The sequence below is a fragment of the Nicotiana tomentosiformis genome, chromosome 4, assembly GCF_000390325.3.
Source record: "Nicotiana tomentosiformis chromosome 4, ASM39032v3, whole genome shotgun sequence".
Classification (NCBI taxonomy): Eukaryota; Viridiplantae; Streptophyta; class Magnoliopsida; order Solanales; family Solanaceae; genus Nicotiana; species Nicotiana tomentosiformis.
The window spans coordinates 54838109-54853876 of record NC_090815.1 but is presented as its reverse complement, the minus strand read 5'-3'; positions in this window follow the sequence as shown (position 1 = coordinate 54853876).

Below are 15768 nucleotides of genomic sequence, written 5' to 3'. Positions count from 1 at the left end.
TCTTCAACTACTGAGATTCGGAGATTTCTCCGCTTGGCAGGATATTAACGTCGATTCATGGAAGGTTTCTCGTCCATTACAGCGCCCTTGACCAGGTTGACCCAGAAGGGTGCGCCATTCAGGTGGTAAGAGGAGTGTGAGGAGAGCTTTCAGAAGCTCAAGACTGTCTTGACCACAGCTCCAGTTCTAATTTTGCCTTCATCATCGGGTTCTTATACTATGTGTTGTGATTCTTCTTGGATTGGTATTGGGTGTGTCTTGATGCAGGAGGATAGAGTGATTGTTTATGCTTCGTTCCAGTTAATGCCTCATGAGAAAGAACTACCATGTTCATGATTTGGATTTGGCAGCCTTTGTTCATGCATTGAAGATTTGGAGGCATTATCTCTACGGTGCATCTTGTGAGTTATTTCCGGATCATCGGAGTCTCCAGCACTTGTTCAAGCAAAAGTATCTAACTTTGAGGCAGCGGAGATGGTTGGATCTGCTAAAACATTATGATATTACCATTCTATATCATCTCGGGAAGGCGAATGTGGTGGCCGATGCCTTGACTAGAAAGGTAGTGAGTATGGGTAGCCTTGCATTTATTCTGGTAGGTGAGAGACCGCTTGCATCAGATGTTCAGGCCTTGGCCAATAGTTAGTAAGGTTAGACATTTCAGATCCCAATCGGGTTCTAGCTTGTCTGGTTTCTCGGTCTTTCTTATATGATCGTATCAAAGAGCGTCAGTATGATGATTCCCATTTGCTTGTCCTTAAGGATACGGTTCATCACGGTTATGCCAAGGAGGTTACTATTGTGGATGACGGGGTGTTGCGGATGTAGGAATGGATTTATGTACCCAATATGGATGGACTACGTGAGTTGATTCTTGAGGAGGCCCATATTTTGCGGTATTCCATTCTTCCGGGTACCACAAAGATGTATCAGGACTTAAGGCAGCACTATTGGTGGAGGTGGATGAATAAGATATAGTGGGGTTTGTAGCTCGGTGCCAAAATTGTCAGCAAGTGAATTGCGAGCATCAGAGACCGGGCGAATTTCTTCGGAGGCTTGAGATTCCAGAGTGGAAATGGGAGCGTATCACTATGGACTTTGTAGTTTGGCTCCCACGGACTTCGAGGGGAATTTGCTTGCTATTTGGGTGGTTGTGGATCGGTTGACCAAGTCCGCACATTTTATTCTAGTTAGGACTACCTATTCTTCGGAGCGGTTGGCTGAGATCTATATCCGTGATGTTCGTTTTCACGGTGTGCCGGTGTCCATTATTTCAGATTGGGGCACATAGTTTACATCGCAGTTTTGGAGAGCAGTACAGCAAGAGTTAGGCACACAGGTTAAGTTGAGTACAGCATTCCACCCTCAGACGGACGGACAGTTCGAGCTCACTATTCAGATGCTGGATGATATATTATGCACTCGTGTCATCAATTTCAGGGGTTCTTGGGATCGGTTTCTGTCGCTTGCCGAGTTTGCCTACAACAACAGCTACCAATCGAGCATTCAGATGGCTCCGTATGAGGCTTTGTATGGGAGGCAATGTCGGTCTCCGGTGGGTTGGTTTGAGCCGGGTAAGGCTAGGTATTGTGCTCTAACTTGGTTCAGGATGCTTTGGACAAGGTTAAGTTGATTCAGGATCGGCTTCGCATGGCACAGTCTAGACAGAAGAACTACACCGATCGGAAGGTTCGTGATGTTGCTTACATGGTTGGGGAGAAGGTACTACTCAGAGTTTTACCCATACCCATGAAGGGTGGGTATGGGTAAAACTACCCTATTCATGATTTAGATTTGGCAGCCATCATTCATGCAATGATGATTTGGAGGCATTATCTCTACAGTGCATCTTGTGAGTTATTTACGGATCATCGGAGTCTCCAGCACTTGTTCAAGCAAAAGGATCTAAATTTGAGACTGTGGAGATGGTTGGAGCTGCTAAAGCACTATGATATTACCATTCAATATCATCCCGGGAAGGCTAATGTGGTGGCCGATACCTTAAGTAGAAAGGCAGTGAGTACGGGTAGCCTTGCATTTATTCTAGTAGGTGAGAGACCGCTTGCATCAGATGTTTAGGCCTTGGCCATTCAATTCATGAGGTTAGATATTTCGGATCCCAATCGAGTTCTAGCTTGTGTGATTTCTCAATTTTCCTTATATGATCATATCAAAGAGCGTCAGTATGATGATTCTCATTTGCTTGTCCTTAAGGATACAGTTCATCACGGTTATGCCAAGGAGGTTACTATTGGGGATGACGGGGTGTTGCGGATGCAGGGTCGGATTTGTGTGCCCAAGGTGGATGGGCTACGCGAGTTGATTCTTGAAGAGGCCCATATTTCACGGTATTCCATTCATCCGGGTGCCATAAAGATGTATCAGAACTTGAGGCAACACTATTGATGGAGGTGAATGAAGAAGATATAGTGGGGTTTGTAGCTCGGTGCCTAAATTGTCAGCAGGTGAAGTTCGAGCATCAGAGACCGGGCGGATTGCTTTGGAGGCTTGAGATTCCGAAGTGGAAATGGGAGCGTATCACCATGAACTTTGTAGTTAGGCTCCCACGGACTTCGAGGAAGTTTTCTTGCTATTTAGGTGATTGTGGATCGGTTGACCAAGTCCGCGCATTTTATTCCAGTTAGGATTACCTATTCTTCGGAGTGGTTGGCTGAGATCTATATCCGCGAGATTGTTCGCCTTCACGGTGTGCAAGTGTCCATCATTTCAGATTGGGGCACACAGTTTACATCGCAGTTTTGGAGAGTAGTACAGCAAGAGTTAGGCACACGGGTTAAGTTGAGTATAACATTCCACCCTCAGACGGACGGACAATCCGAGCGCACTATTCAGATACTGGAGAATATACTACGCACTTGTGTCATGGATTTCAGAGGTTCTTAGGATCAGTTTCTGTCGCTTGCAGAGTTTGCCTACAACAACAGCTACCAATCGAGCATTCAGATGGCTCCGTATGAGGCTTTGTATGTGAGGCAGTGTTAGTCTCCGGTGGGGTGGTTTGAGCCGGGTGAGGCTAGGTATTGGGCACTGACTTGGTTCAGGATTCTTTGGACAAGGTTAAGTTGATTCAGGATCGACTTCACACGGCGCAGTCTAGACAGAAGAGTTACGCCGATCAGAAGGTTCGTGATATTGCTTACATGGTTGGGGAGAAGGTACTACTCAGAGTTTTACCCATACCCATGAAGGGTGTTATGAGGTTCGGGAAGAAGGGCAAGTTGAGCCCTTAGTATATTAGGCCTTTTGAGGTGCTTGAGAGGATTGGAGGGGTTGCTTACAACCTTGCATTGCCACCTAATCTGTCGACTGTTCATCCAGTGTTTCATGTTTCCATGCTCCGGAAGAATTTTGGTGATCTGTCTCGTGTTTCATACTTCAGCACGGTTCAGTTAGATGGGGATTTGACTTATGATGTGGAGCCGGTAGCCATTTTGGATCGGCAGGTTCGAAAGTTGAGGTCAAAGAACATAGCTTCAGTGAAGGTGTAGTGGAGAGGTCAGCCAGTCGAAGAGGCTACTTGGGAGACCGAGCGGGAGATGCGAAGCAGTTATCCATACCTATTTAAGACTCTAGGTATGATTCTAGACCCGTTCGAGGATGAACGTTTGTTTAAGAGGGGGAGAATGTAATGACATGACCGGTCGTTTTAAGTAATATAGCCACGTTCCCCCATTCTTTTCCTTTTCTATGTTCATTTGTTGATATATGACATGTCGGGGTGGTTGGTTTGGTTCCAGGGATGTTTCAGAATAAATTGGGACACTTAGTCCCAAGGTCGGAAGTCAAAGTTAGAAGAGTTTACCGGATGTTGACTTATGCGTAAACGGCTCCGGAATGGAGTTCTAATAGTTCTGATAGCTCCGTAGGGTGATTTCGGACTTAGGGGTATGTCTAGATATTCATTTAGAGGTCTATAGTCGATTTTGGCTTGAATTGAAGTTTGGAGAGTTGAGAAGTTTGACCGAAAGTTGACTTTATGGTTACCGAGCTCGTATTTTGGTTCTGGAAGTTGTAATAGGTCCGTTGTTTCATTTATGACTTGTGTGCAAAATTTGAGGTCAGTCAGAGTTGATTTGATAGGTTTCGTCATCGATTGTAGAAGATAGAAATCATTAGTTTTCATTAGGTTTGAATTGGGTGCGATTCATGTTTTTGATGTTGTTTGATGTGTTTTGAGGCATCGACTAAGTTTGTATCAGTTTTTGTGACTTTTTGGTATATTTGGTTGAGGTCCCGAGGGCCTCGGGTGGATTTCGGATGATTATCGGACTGAAATTTGGACTTAGGAAGTTGCTGAAGCTGGGGGTTTTCTGGTGTGAACGCGCCTGCGAGGGATTGGTCGCAGGTGCGAGCTCGCAGAAGTGAGCCAGGGGTCACAGGTGAGGGCGTGAAGGAGCTGGCCAGTGGTCGCAGGTGCGAGGGATCTTCCGCATCTGCGAGCCCGCAAATGCGACAAGGCTCTGCAGATTCGAAGATGGGTAGGCGAGGCTGGCTTTGCAAAAGCGGACGTTTGGGCGTAAAAGCACTTCTGCATATGCGGATCTTGGAGCGCAGGTGCGGATTTGTGAGGGCTTAAGTGAATTCCGTAAATGCGGATTTTTGGCCGCAGAAGCGAAATGCCTGGGCAGTGTATATAATTGAAGGGTTCCAAGATTTTATTCATTTATGGACTTTGGGCACTCGAATTAAGGCAATTTTTGAAGGGGATTTAACTAGAATTCAAGAGGTATGTTACTTTTGATCAGTTTTATTCATTAATATTGAATACCCATTGAATTTCCCACCTAGTTTATGTGTTTTTAAGGTGGAATTTTGGGAGTTTTGGGCTAGGGATTGGAGAGTAAGAATTGGGGATTTGAGTAGTTATTTGGTGTCATATTTGAGTACATTTGGTATGGTTGTACTCGTGGTTGAATGAGTGTTCAGATTTTGTTAATTTTGTTGGAATCCAAGACGTGGGCCTGGGGTTGACTTTTTGACTTTTTTCTTAAGAACTTAGCTTTATCATATTGAATTGATTACTGTAGCTTGTGTTGATCGTATCGAGTTGTTTGTGGCTAGATTCGAGGCGTTCGGAGGCCGATTCGCGAGGCAATGGCTTATTTGAGTAGAGATTTGCACGGTTTGAGGAAAGTAATACTTCTAAACTTGATGATGAAGGTATGAATCCCTTAATTATGTGTTATGTGGTTGGTGTTGAGGTGATGCACATGCTAGATGACAGGTGTGCACCATGGTAATTGTGACTCGGTCGGTTTCGTGGTACTGTGTAGTCATCAGACCTTGTTTTTATTCATGTGACCCCTATGTGTTAGAGTAATTGAGCTGCAATCCACTGGGGTCATTTGTGTTGTTGAATTATTTGCTTAGATGGCAATTTTGTACTCAGTCACATCCATCATTTGCATATCATATCTCAATCTTTGTTACTATTTAGTATTGTATCATATATAATTGTTTGGGCTGATTGGCATGAGATTTGTGAGCCTGAGAGACTGGAGAGATTGTTAACTGAGTTGGGGCTTGAGAGTCGTGTTGTGAGTGAGATTTGTGGATCGGGTTGCACGTCGTAGCAGGCTTTATGGCTTTATATATATTATTATATGGATTGGGCAGCACGCTGCAATTGGCCTTTTAGGCTTTATTATTATGGGATCGGGCTGCACACTACAGCATGCCAGATTGGTTTTATATTAGCGCTTGGGTAGGATCCGCCCCTCCGGAGTCTTACATACCAGCAGTGAGCACGGGTACCGTACAGTGCTGAGTGACTGAGTATAAAGAACGATAATTGAGACGGTCAGATTGAGTACTCTGAGAGGGTGAGTACATGAGGTTTTCAGTGTGATGCATCACATGTGGCATGCACATTGACATGTAGATATAGAGATATAACATTCCTCATATCAGTCATACTTGGCATATTTTATCTGTATTGAGCTTAACTATTAAACCTGAAAGCATGTCTACATTCTTGTACTTTGTACCAACAGATTTCGAGTTTCTATTAGATATTGTTGTCATATTTCCTAACTTATCTGTATTGTTTAAAAATCTGTATTGGGACTGTATTGGTTGAGCTTGTCACTGCTTTCAGCCCAAGGTTAGTCTTGTTACTTATTGAGTATATTGGTCGGTTGTACTCATATTACACTCTGTACTTTGTGTGCAGATCCAGGTACTTCCGAACACTGAGGTTGCTAGTGTTGGAGCTTATTCAGTTCGGAGACTATCAAGGTAGCTGCCTTGACGTCCGCAGACCTTGACTCTCCTCCTTTTTCTTTTAGTTTTATTTATACTGCTCTACCTTCCTAGACAGTGTTTCAGCAGTCATATCATGTTATTATATAGATGCTCGTATACTCAGTGACTCCCGAATTTTGGAAAATTCCGTATTGAGTTGCGGTGTTTTCTTCCAATTATTATGAGATTTTATTTACTTAAGCCTATTTTAGAATGCTTTAAATTAAAGATGCATGTATTTGTGAGTTGTTGGCTTGCCTAGTATCGCGATAGGTGCCATCACGGCACATGTGATTTTGGGTAAGCTCCCCCACTTAGTTTTATGCCACAATCACATAAATCCAGAACCACAATGATGCATCCTTCTAAGTTACGATGATCTCACACTGTTACTCGGTCAAATTTCTCATAAGTTCTTGTTGCACTAATCATAACACATATCGAATTATCATTCCCAAATGCGCACTCGACCTATTGACAGTTGCACCATCTTCTCCAAGCGCGCAGTACATTCCTCCGGTTGGATAGAAAGTAGAACTCTTCATAAGAACTTCACCAGAAATCATGCAACCCCTAACATGCTAACAGGAGATAGCCCACCTGTGTAATTCCATAACGACATCTTCCAATGTCATTATCGTAGTTACACCTACTATGAAATCTGTTAGTTCTCATTAATTCGCACCCATCCGCCAGCCGTAAGAATCCATTCATTTCCATTAACATCAACTAAAGATCCAACAATGTGTTAAAGACTCGAAGTCATATTACATCCCGGAACAATAATCAAGCCTTCATGTAGGGACATTCCTAGTAAACTCTTCCCGTCGCATTCCAACTTCCTAAGCAAACCATGAATCGATGATCAAAATCCTTCTTTTAACTTTCCACTCTCAAACTTCGCTGAACGTGTCTGAATCACACTTAGACATTCTGGAATGACATCAAATTTTATATGCAAGTCACAAATCACAATACGAACTTATTCCAAGGCTTAAAATCCCAAACGGAAATCGATAGCACCAAAGTCCACTTCAAATCGAATTTAGAAAACTCTAAAACCTTCAAAATGCTAACTTTTCACATTAAGCGTTGAAATGCTCTCGAACCATCTGATACTCAACCCGAACATACACCCAAGTCCAAAATTATCACCGAACCTATTGGAACCTTCAAATCCTGATTCTGAGGTCGTTTACTCAAAATTCAAATATTGGCCAACTCTTTCAGCTTAAAGCTTCCGAATTGAGAATTTTCCTTCCAAATCAGCTCCGAACTTCCCGGAATTCAAATCCGACTACACGTGCAAGTCATAATACACATGAAGTGAAGTTACTCAAGGGCTAAAACCGTCGAAAGACATGCTAGAACTAAAAACAACCGGTCGGGTCATTACATAGAGTGATGCGATCGCAGTCAACCCGGAAGATGTCTATCGCAAACGCGAGCTATTACACGATGCAGGAAAGCTGGTAAACGGCTGGTCAAATGTTTCTATGTGAACGCGAGGTGCAGTTTACGATCGTGGTTCTTTGCCTTACTGTTTAACGCGATCGCATGGTCTTTTTCGCGAACACGTAGCATATTAAATGGGCAAAATTTGGACAGAACTGGAATTTCACGTTTTTGACTCCCAAACCATTTAATACTCGACCCATCTCATTTGGAAGGGATTTTGGCAGTTCTTTGGTCCTCTTGACTAGGAATACAAGTTTTGGAGCTAGGGTTTCTTATACCACACTTTGGAGTTGAAGATTTGAAGATTTTGGATGAGATTATCTTACTCGTTTTACTCATTTCTTCAATTCCTTGATTTGTATTAAATATCTAAGTGTGTAGTATCTATTACATTATTGAATCTTGCTTATGGAAATATTCATTATTAAAGTTTAGATTAAATCTCTTGTTATGTTTATGTATTGAAGAATTTTTATTAATTATGAAGTGAGTTATTATATCTTTAATTATTCTTGTTCTTTAATGTCTCCAAAGGGATTAGCTAACTCTAAGACTTGTACATTGACTTCGAATTAATCTTGGAAATACAACTCAGGATTGGGAAAGATTAATTAACAAGAACCTGAGGTGTTAACCCTCATTTTATAGATTCTACCTAGGGGTAGGATTGAACTACTTGTATCCACATTCGGGTGCACTTAATTCTCTTAATTATTTTAGGGATAATTCAATTAAATAATCTTGTTAGTATTCGGAAGAAGGTAATATAGAATTATTATTCGAGGCTAATTAACATAAACTTGCTCATATTTGTAAAAATTGTAAAATACATTGGATTGTTACTTGTGTAATTTCCTGTGTATCCATGCTTGTAGCCATTGATCACTTTACTTGCTTTATAGGTTAGTTTACATTTCCGCATCTAGATATAAATATTTTCTCAAAACCCTTTATTAGTGTTTGGCTTAGCATAATAAGTGATAATTCTCTTACTTGCATAATCATTTGTGGGTTTCGATCCCGATTTTGTAGTTGGGTATATTATATTGTATATGAGTGTATACGCTTACTCTTTGAGGAGTGGACTTGGACGCAACCAAAATTGGCGCCATTACCGGAGAATAATTTGGCGCATTTAGGTTATTTGGAAGTAAGTGTACGTACTTTGGTCCAAACATGTGAATATTTGTGTAGTCATTGTTTTCTTATCTTTGTTTGTTTTCTTGTTTCTTTGTATTAGATTTTGAAAATGGCATCATATAACGAAAATTGGTCGGATGGTAATTGTTCATACTTTGATGACTCTTGTCCTTATTGTGGAGGACCACACTCATGGCAAAATTATTTAAGTGATTATTAGACACCGGGGTTTTTTCTGTGCAACCAGGCATTGTAGCTCAGCCCGATATTAGACCATCCTTGATTGATGAGAAGTAGAAGAGACTAGAGAGATTTCAGAGACTTTATCCTCCTTATTTCAGCAGAGAGCCTACTGAGGATGCACAGAGTTTTCTTGATCAGTGTCAACGAATGCCACGCACATTGGGTCTAGTGGACTCAAATGAGGTTGACTTTACTACTTTCCAGTTGGCAGGACCAGCATACAAGTGGTGGAACACTTATGAGTTAAGTAGGCTAGCTGGTGCAGCGCAGTAAGTCTCAGTTCTCACTCCTCTTCTTGGAGAAGTTCATACCACAGACTCACAAAGATGAGTTGTGCAGTAAGTTTGAGCATCTATGCTAGGAGGGCTTAATTGTGACCCAGTACGAGATGAGGTTCACGGAGTTAGCTCGTCATGCAGTGTTTTTGGTTCCTACTAAGAAGGAGAGTATCGAGAGGTTCATTGAGGGCCTCAACTATGGTATCCGATATAATATGGCCCAAGAGGCTGAACTGATACTACTTTCATCGGGAGATTGAGATTGCCAGGCGCTTTCGCAAGCAGGAGCGGGAGGCCAAGAGGCCCCGTGGTTTGGGTAGTTTTGATGGTGCCTCATCTGGGGGCTAGGAACATCACAGTGGATGTCGTCCTTTCAGGACCGCTCAAGCAGCTCGTTGGATTTCTCGTGGTTCTTCAGTCGGCCATAGTTCTTATAGTGCTCGCCCTGGCCAGTCATCCTTCAGTGTACTACCAGTATAGAGTTTATATTGTGCCACATATGCTCAAGGTTCTACCGGCGGATATTCAGGTTCTTAGGGTCAGTAATAGAGTCAGCGGCCTCATCAGAGGATGGGTTGTTTTGAGTGTGGGGACTTGAATCATCTCAAGAGAGATTTCCCCAGGCTTCTGAGTAGCGTACCACATCAGGGCACCCAGTCAAACGGTCCAGTGCCAGCAGCTACACCACCCACACAACCAGCTAGGGGTAGGGCTCAGTTTATTCGAGACCCCTAGAGAGGTAGGTCAGTCAGGTGGAGGACATGCCCATTGTTATGCATTCCCGACAAGACTGGAGGCAGTTGCTTCAGATGATATGATCATAGGTATAGTTTCAATGTGCCACTGAGATTCTTCAATGTTATTTGACCCTGGTTCCACTTATTCTTTTATGTCATCATATTTTCCTCGTTATTTGGATATGCCTCATTGTTCTCTTGATATTCTTGTTTATGTGTCTACACTTGTTGGTGATTCTATTATGGTAGATCGTTTGTATCAGTCTTGTGTTGTTACCATTGGGGTTATAATACTAGGGTTGATCTTTTATTGCTCAATATGGTTGATTTTGAGGTGATTTTGAGTATGGATTGGCTATCTTCGTACCATGCTATTCTTGATTGTCACACTAAGAACATGATATTAGTGATGCCGAGTTTGCCAAGGTTGTAATGGAGGGGTTCTGATGGCTACACTCCTAGTAGGGTGATTTCATTTTTGAAGGCTCAACGGATGGTTGAGAAGGTTTGTCTGGTGTATCTTGCCTTTGTGAGAGATGTCAGTGCTGATACTCCAACTGTTGAGTCAGCTCCAGTAGTGAGAGAGTTTCCAGATGTGTTTCTTGCGGACCTAAAGGACATATGACTCCTGATAGGGAAATTGATTTCTTTATTGATTTGTTGTCGGGCTAGTCCATATCTATTCCAGCGTATCGCATGGCACCAGCGAAGTTGAAGAAATTGAAGGAAGAGTTATAGGAGTTGTTGGATATGGGTTTCATCAGAATGAGCGTTTCACTTGCGGTGCGCCGGTATCATTTGTAAAGAAGAAGGATGGTTCCATGAGGATGTGTATTGACGGTAGGCAGTTAAACAAGGTTATCATTAAGAATAAGTATCCCCTATTTTGCATTGATGACTTGTTTGATCAGCTTCAGGGTGCTAGGGTGTTCCCATAGATTGACTTGAGATCAAGTTATTATCAATGGAAGATCACGACTTCGGACATTCCTAAGACAGATTTCAGTGCCCGTTATGGCCACTATGCATTTGGTTATGTCTTTTGGCTTAACTAATGCCCCAACAACTTTTATGCATTTGATGAACAGTGTGTTCAAGCCTTAGTTTCATTGATGATATCTTGGTATATTCCCATAGTAGGGAGAAGCACGAGCAGCATTTGAGGGTTGTGCTTCAGATTTTGATGGAGAAGAAGTTTTATGATAAGTTCTCCAAGTGTGAGTTTTTGTTGGATTCAGTTGTATTCTTGAGCCATGTGGTGTCCAGTGATGGGATCAAGGTGGATCTGAAGAAAATTGAGGCAGTTTTGAGTTGGCCCAGACCTTCTACCGCTATGGAGATCAGGATTTTTAAGGTTTAGTTAGTTACTATCGTCGGTTTATGGAAGGATTTTCATCTATAGCAGCTCCATTGACTAAATTGATTCATAAGGGTGCTCCATTCATATGGCCTAATGAGTGTAGGAGAGCTTTTAGAAGCTCAAGACTTCTTTGATTATGGCTCTAGTTTGGTATTGCCCACAGGATCGGGGATGTATAATATTTATTTTGATGCTTCGCGTATTGGCCTTGGTTGTGTATTGATGCATGATGGTAGGGTAATTTCCTATGTGTCACGCCAATTGAAGCCCCATGAGGAGAACTATTTGGTCCATGATATGGAGTTGACAGTTATTATGCACGCGCTCAAGATTTTGAGGCATCACTTATATAGCGTGTCTTGTGAGGTTTACACTGATCACCGAGTCTCCAGCTTTTTTTCAAATAGAAGGATTCAAATTAGAGCAGCAGAGATGGTTGGAGTTGTTGAAGGATTGATATAACTATTCTATACCATCTGGGGAAGGCTAATGTGGTATCAGGCACCTTGAGTAGAAAGGTAGAGAGTATGGAATTTTGGCATTTATTCTAGTTGTAGAGAGGCCTTTAGATATGGATGTTCAGGCGTTGGCTAATAGATTGGTGAGATTGAATATTTCTGAGCCTACCAGAATTCTTGCTTGCGTTATTGCACAGTCATCCTTGTTTGAGCGTATTAAGGCCCACCAGTATGATGATCCCCATTTGTTTGTCCTTAAGGACACGGTACAGCGAGTGGTGCCAAGGAGGTGGCTATTGATGATGATGGTGTGTGGAGACTTCAGAGTCGGATTTGTATTCTTAATATTGATGGCTTGAGAGAGTTGATTCTTGAGGAGGCTCAAAGTTTGAGGTATATTCACCTAGGTGCTATAAAGATGTATCATGACTTGAAGCAGCATTATTGGTGGAGAAAGATGAAGAAGGACATTGTTGGTCATGTTTCGTAGGGTTTGAATTTTCAACAGGTCAAGTATAAGCATTAGATACCGGGCGGTTTCCTTCAGAAGATTGATATACAGGAGTGGAAGTGGGAGCGTATTACTATGGACTTTGTGGTAGGGTTTCCACGGACCTTGAAGAAGTTTGATGTTGCTGGGGTCATTGTGGATCAGTTGACCAAGTCGGCACATTTCATTCTGGTTATGACTTCCTACACTTCGGAGCAGTTGGCTAAGATCTACATTAGAGAGATTGTCTGCTTGCATGGTGTACCTATTTCTCTCATCTCGGATCGCGGCACTCAGTTTATATCGCACTTTTGGAGAACTCTTCAGCGTGAGTTGGGCATGCAGGTTGAGTTGAGTATTGCATTTCACCCGATGGAGGGAAATCTGAGCAGACCATTCAGATCTTAGAGGATATATTGAGAGCCTCGTTATTGATTTTGATGGTCTGTGGGATTAGTTTCTACCTTTAGCGGAGTTTGCCTACAACAACAGGTACCAGTCTAGTATCCAGATGGCTCCATATGAGACATTATATGGGAGGAGATATCGTACTCCGATTGGTTGGTTTGAGCTTAGTGTGGCTAGATTACTAGGCGGTGATTTGTTTTGTGATGCTCTGGAGAAGATGAAGTTGATTCATGAGAGGCTTTGCACAATGCACTCCAGACAGAAGAGTTATACTGATAGGAAGGTTCGTGATGTGGCATTCATGGAGGGTGAGAATATTCTTTTTAGAGTTTCACATATGAAGGGCATTATGAGATTCGGGTGGAAGGACAAGTTGAGTCCTCGATACATTGGTCCATTTGAGGTTTCGGAGAGAGTGGGTGAGGTGGCTTACATGCTTGCTTTGCCACCTAGCTTGTTAGGAGTTCACCCGGTGTTTCATGATTCTACGCTTTGGAAGTATCATGAAGATAAGTCACATGTTTTGGACTTTATCACAGTGCAGTTCGATGAGAATTTGGCTTATGATGGGAGTCAGTGGCCATATTGGATAGGTAGGTTTGGAAGCTAAGTCAAAAGATATTGTATTAGTGAAGGATCAGTGGAGAGAACAACCGGTCGAGGAGGCAATTTGGGAAACTGAGCATGATATGCAGAGCAAATATCCTTACCTTTTTGGCACTTCATGTATAATTCTAAATTCGTTCGAGGACGAACGTTTGTTTAAGAGGGGGAGAATGTTTGGTTTTGGAGCTTTAGACTAGCCAAGATGAGGTGAGTGTCTTCCTAGCTTTGGTTGAAGGAAGTTTTCCTGATAAATGATATTGTTTGCTACATGCGGGAGTGATGTATACATGAAGTAACGAGCGTATATACATATTCTATGGGTATTCGTGCTCGGGGTAGATTCTATACTACTTTATGCCTTGTTTGGATTGTGTGTTCTACTTGTTCTATGCTTTACTTGATTGAATGACTATGTGAGCACAATGAATTATGCTAGAGATAACGTTAGGTTAATTATACCTTATTTTGGGCATGATGAGCCATTCTTAAGATTGACGATATACTTGACTTGTCTGTAGTTGCACATTGTATTATGAATACACATTTGCACATATTATTCTTGTGATATGCTTCAAATTATTGTATGACTGCTTGAATTACCTTATTGTTAGAGATCGTGATTAGGTCTTTGATGATTAATTGGACATAATGATTATTCGAAAGTTGAATCACAAGAAACTAAAACAACAAAAAGGCCATAATAGCACCAAAAGGAGCATTACAATGCTCTTGAAAACAGTAATAACCAAACTATATTAAAATCACAACAAAGACAACGCAGGAAATAACAACAAACAACTTCATCCTTCGTAATTTATCCTCCATCTTAGACACATTCGCTAAATTGGCTAAATTAATGCCCTCCATTTCAGCCACCACGTTCTGCCTTTCGAGACAAACAGCATCCTCCAAGTCAGCCACATTTTATTCAAATAATTCCTTTGTACTTCTGCGCACTTCACTGAGATATTCAAGTTGTTGATTACCATTGTTACATATGGTGGCATGTTTTGCATGCGCCTATCTCAAAGACCATATGTTGATAGAGATGGAAAACGGTGCGGGGCGGGGCGGGTGCGGGGCGGGTTCTACTTTAACCCGCAAAATTTCACCTCGCCCCGCATTACATTTTCACCCGCATCCACCCACCTCGTATCCACACCCGCGTTACCCGCCCCGCCCCGCCCCGTCCCGCAAAATTTTCATCTTCTTTTTTTTTCAATTTGTCTTATTTTTATTTTTATCTTTTCAATTATGTTTATATATGTCATTGCTAATGTACAAGTTTCTATCAGAATTCAGTGGCAAACCAAGGAAGTCATATTTTGAATACGCATAACTAGGGAATAACTATAAATCCTACCGAATGCTATTAGTATGTCATTCTGATATACAATTCAGATTGTACAATGTAATGAGATCATATACCTAAACTTAGCTTAAAATAAATTAACTATATAGTTAAAAGTGAGACTTTGGAGCAGTAAATAAAATATAAAACAAGCAGCTCTTCTTCCCAGTGATGCAATTAGCAGAAGCATTCATATTTACAATAAACTGAATAGACGTCTACTATGAATCAATTTAAAAAACTAAATCAATATGAGACTATAATGATCCAATTCGTAGGAGAACGAAATTACAAGTTCAAAACTGGAAAACAAATATTTCTTGGTTGAATATTAGTGATCAATAGCTGAAAAGTTGTACTTATTCAAAAAATTTAAATCTTAACACGCACCCGCAAAAAACTGAATTTGTTTTTATGTTGACCCACCCCGCACCCGCATATGTTTAAACCCGCACCGCCCCGCATATGTATAAACTCGCACCGCCCCGCACCCGCACCGTCCCATTGCCATCCCTATATATGTTGATTCTTCATTAATACGAGGGCATTTATAAAATCTACGTCCAGCATTCATATGAGTCTTAGCCATAAAATGATTGACAATCAACCAGTAACCACATGGTGGGCTTTTGTTTTCCCCTAAAAGGAACAACTTTTACAAACCAAAGCAAGTTTGGAAGAAAAGGGAACAAAAAATTAAGAACTGAAAGGAGGAAGAAATTTTGAAGAGAAAAAAATTGAACTGCCCGAGTTTGCTGAAGAAGGGGATTGAAATCTGGGGCTACGACAATATACGAGGTTATATGGTAAAAATTGTACGGGGCGCCCTATTTGGTCGCCCCCATTTAACCTATATCTACTTTTTTAAAAAGTTTTAACTTGTACTCACTTTTTAAACAACTTCAGGCTTCTTTCTCCTCCTCCTTCGTTTTCTGAATGCTGAAATTTGAGATATTGTTATGCGTTCTAGCCTGA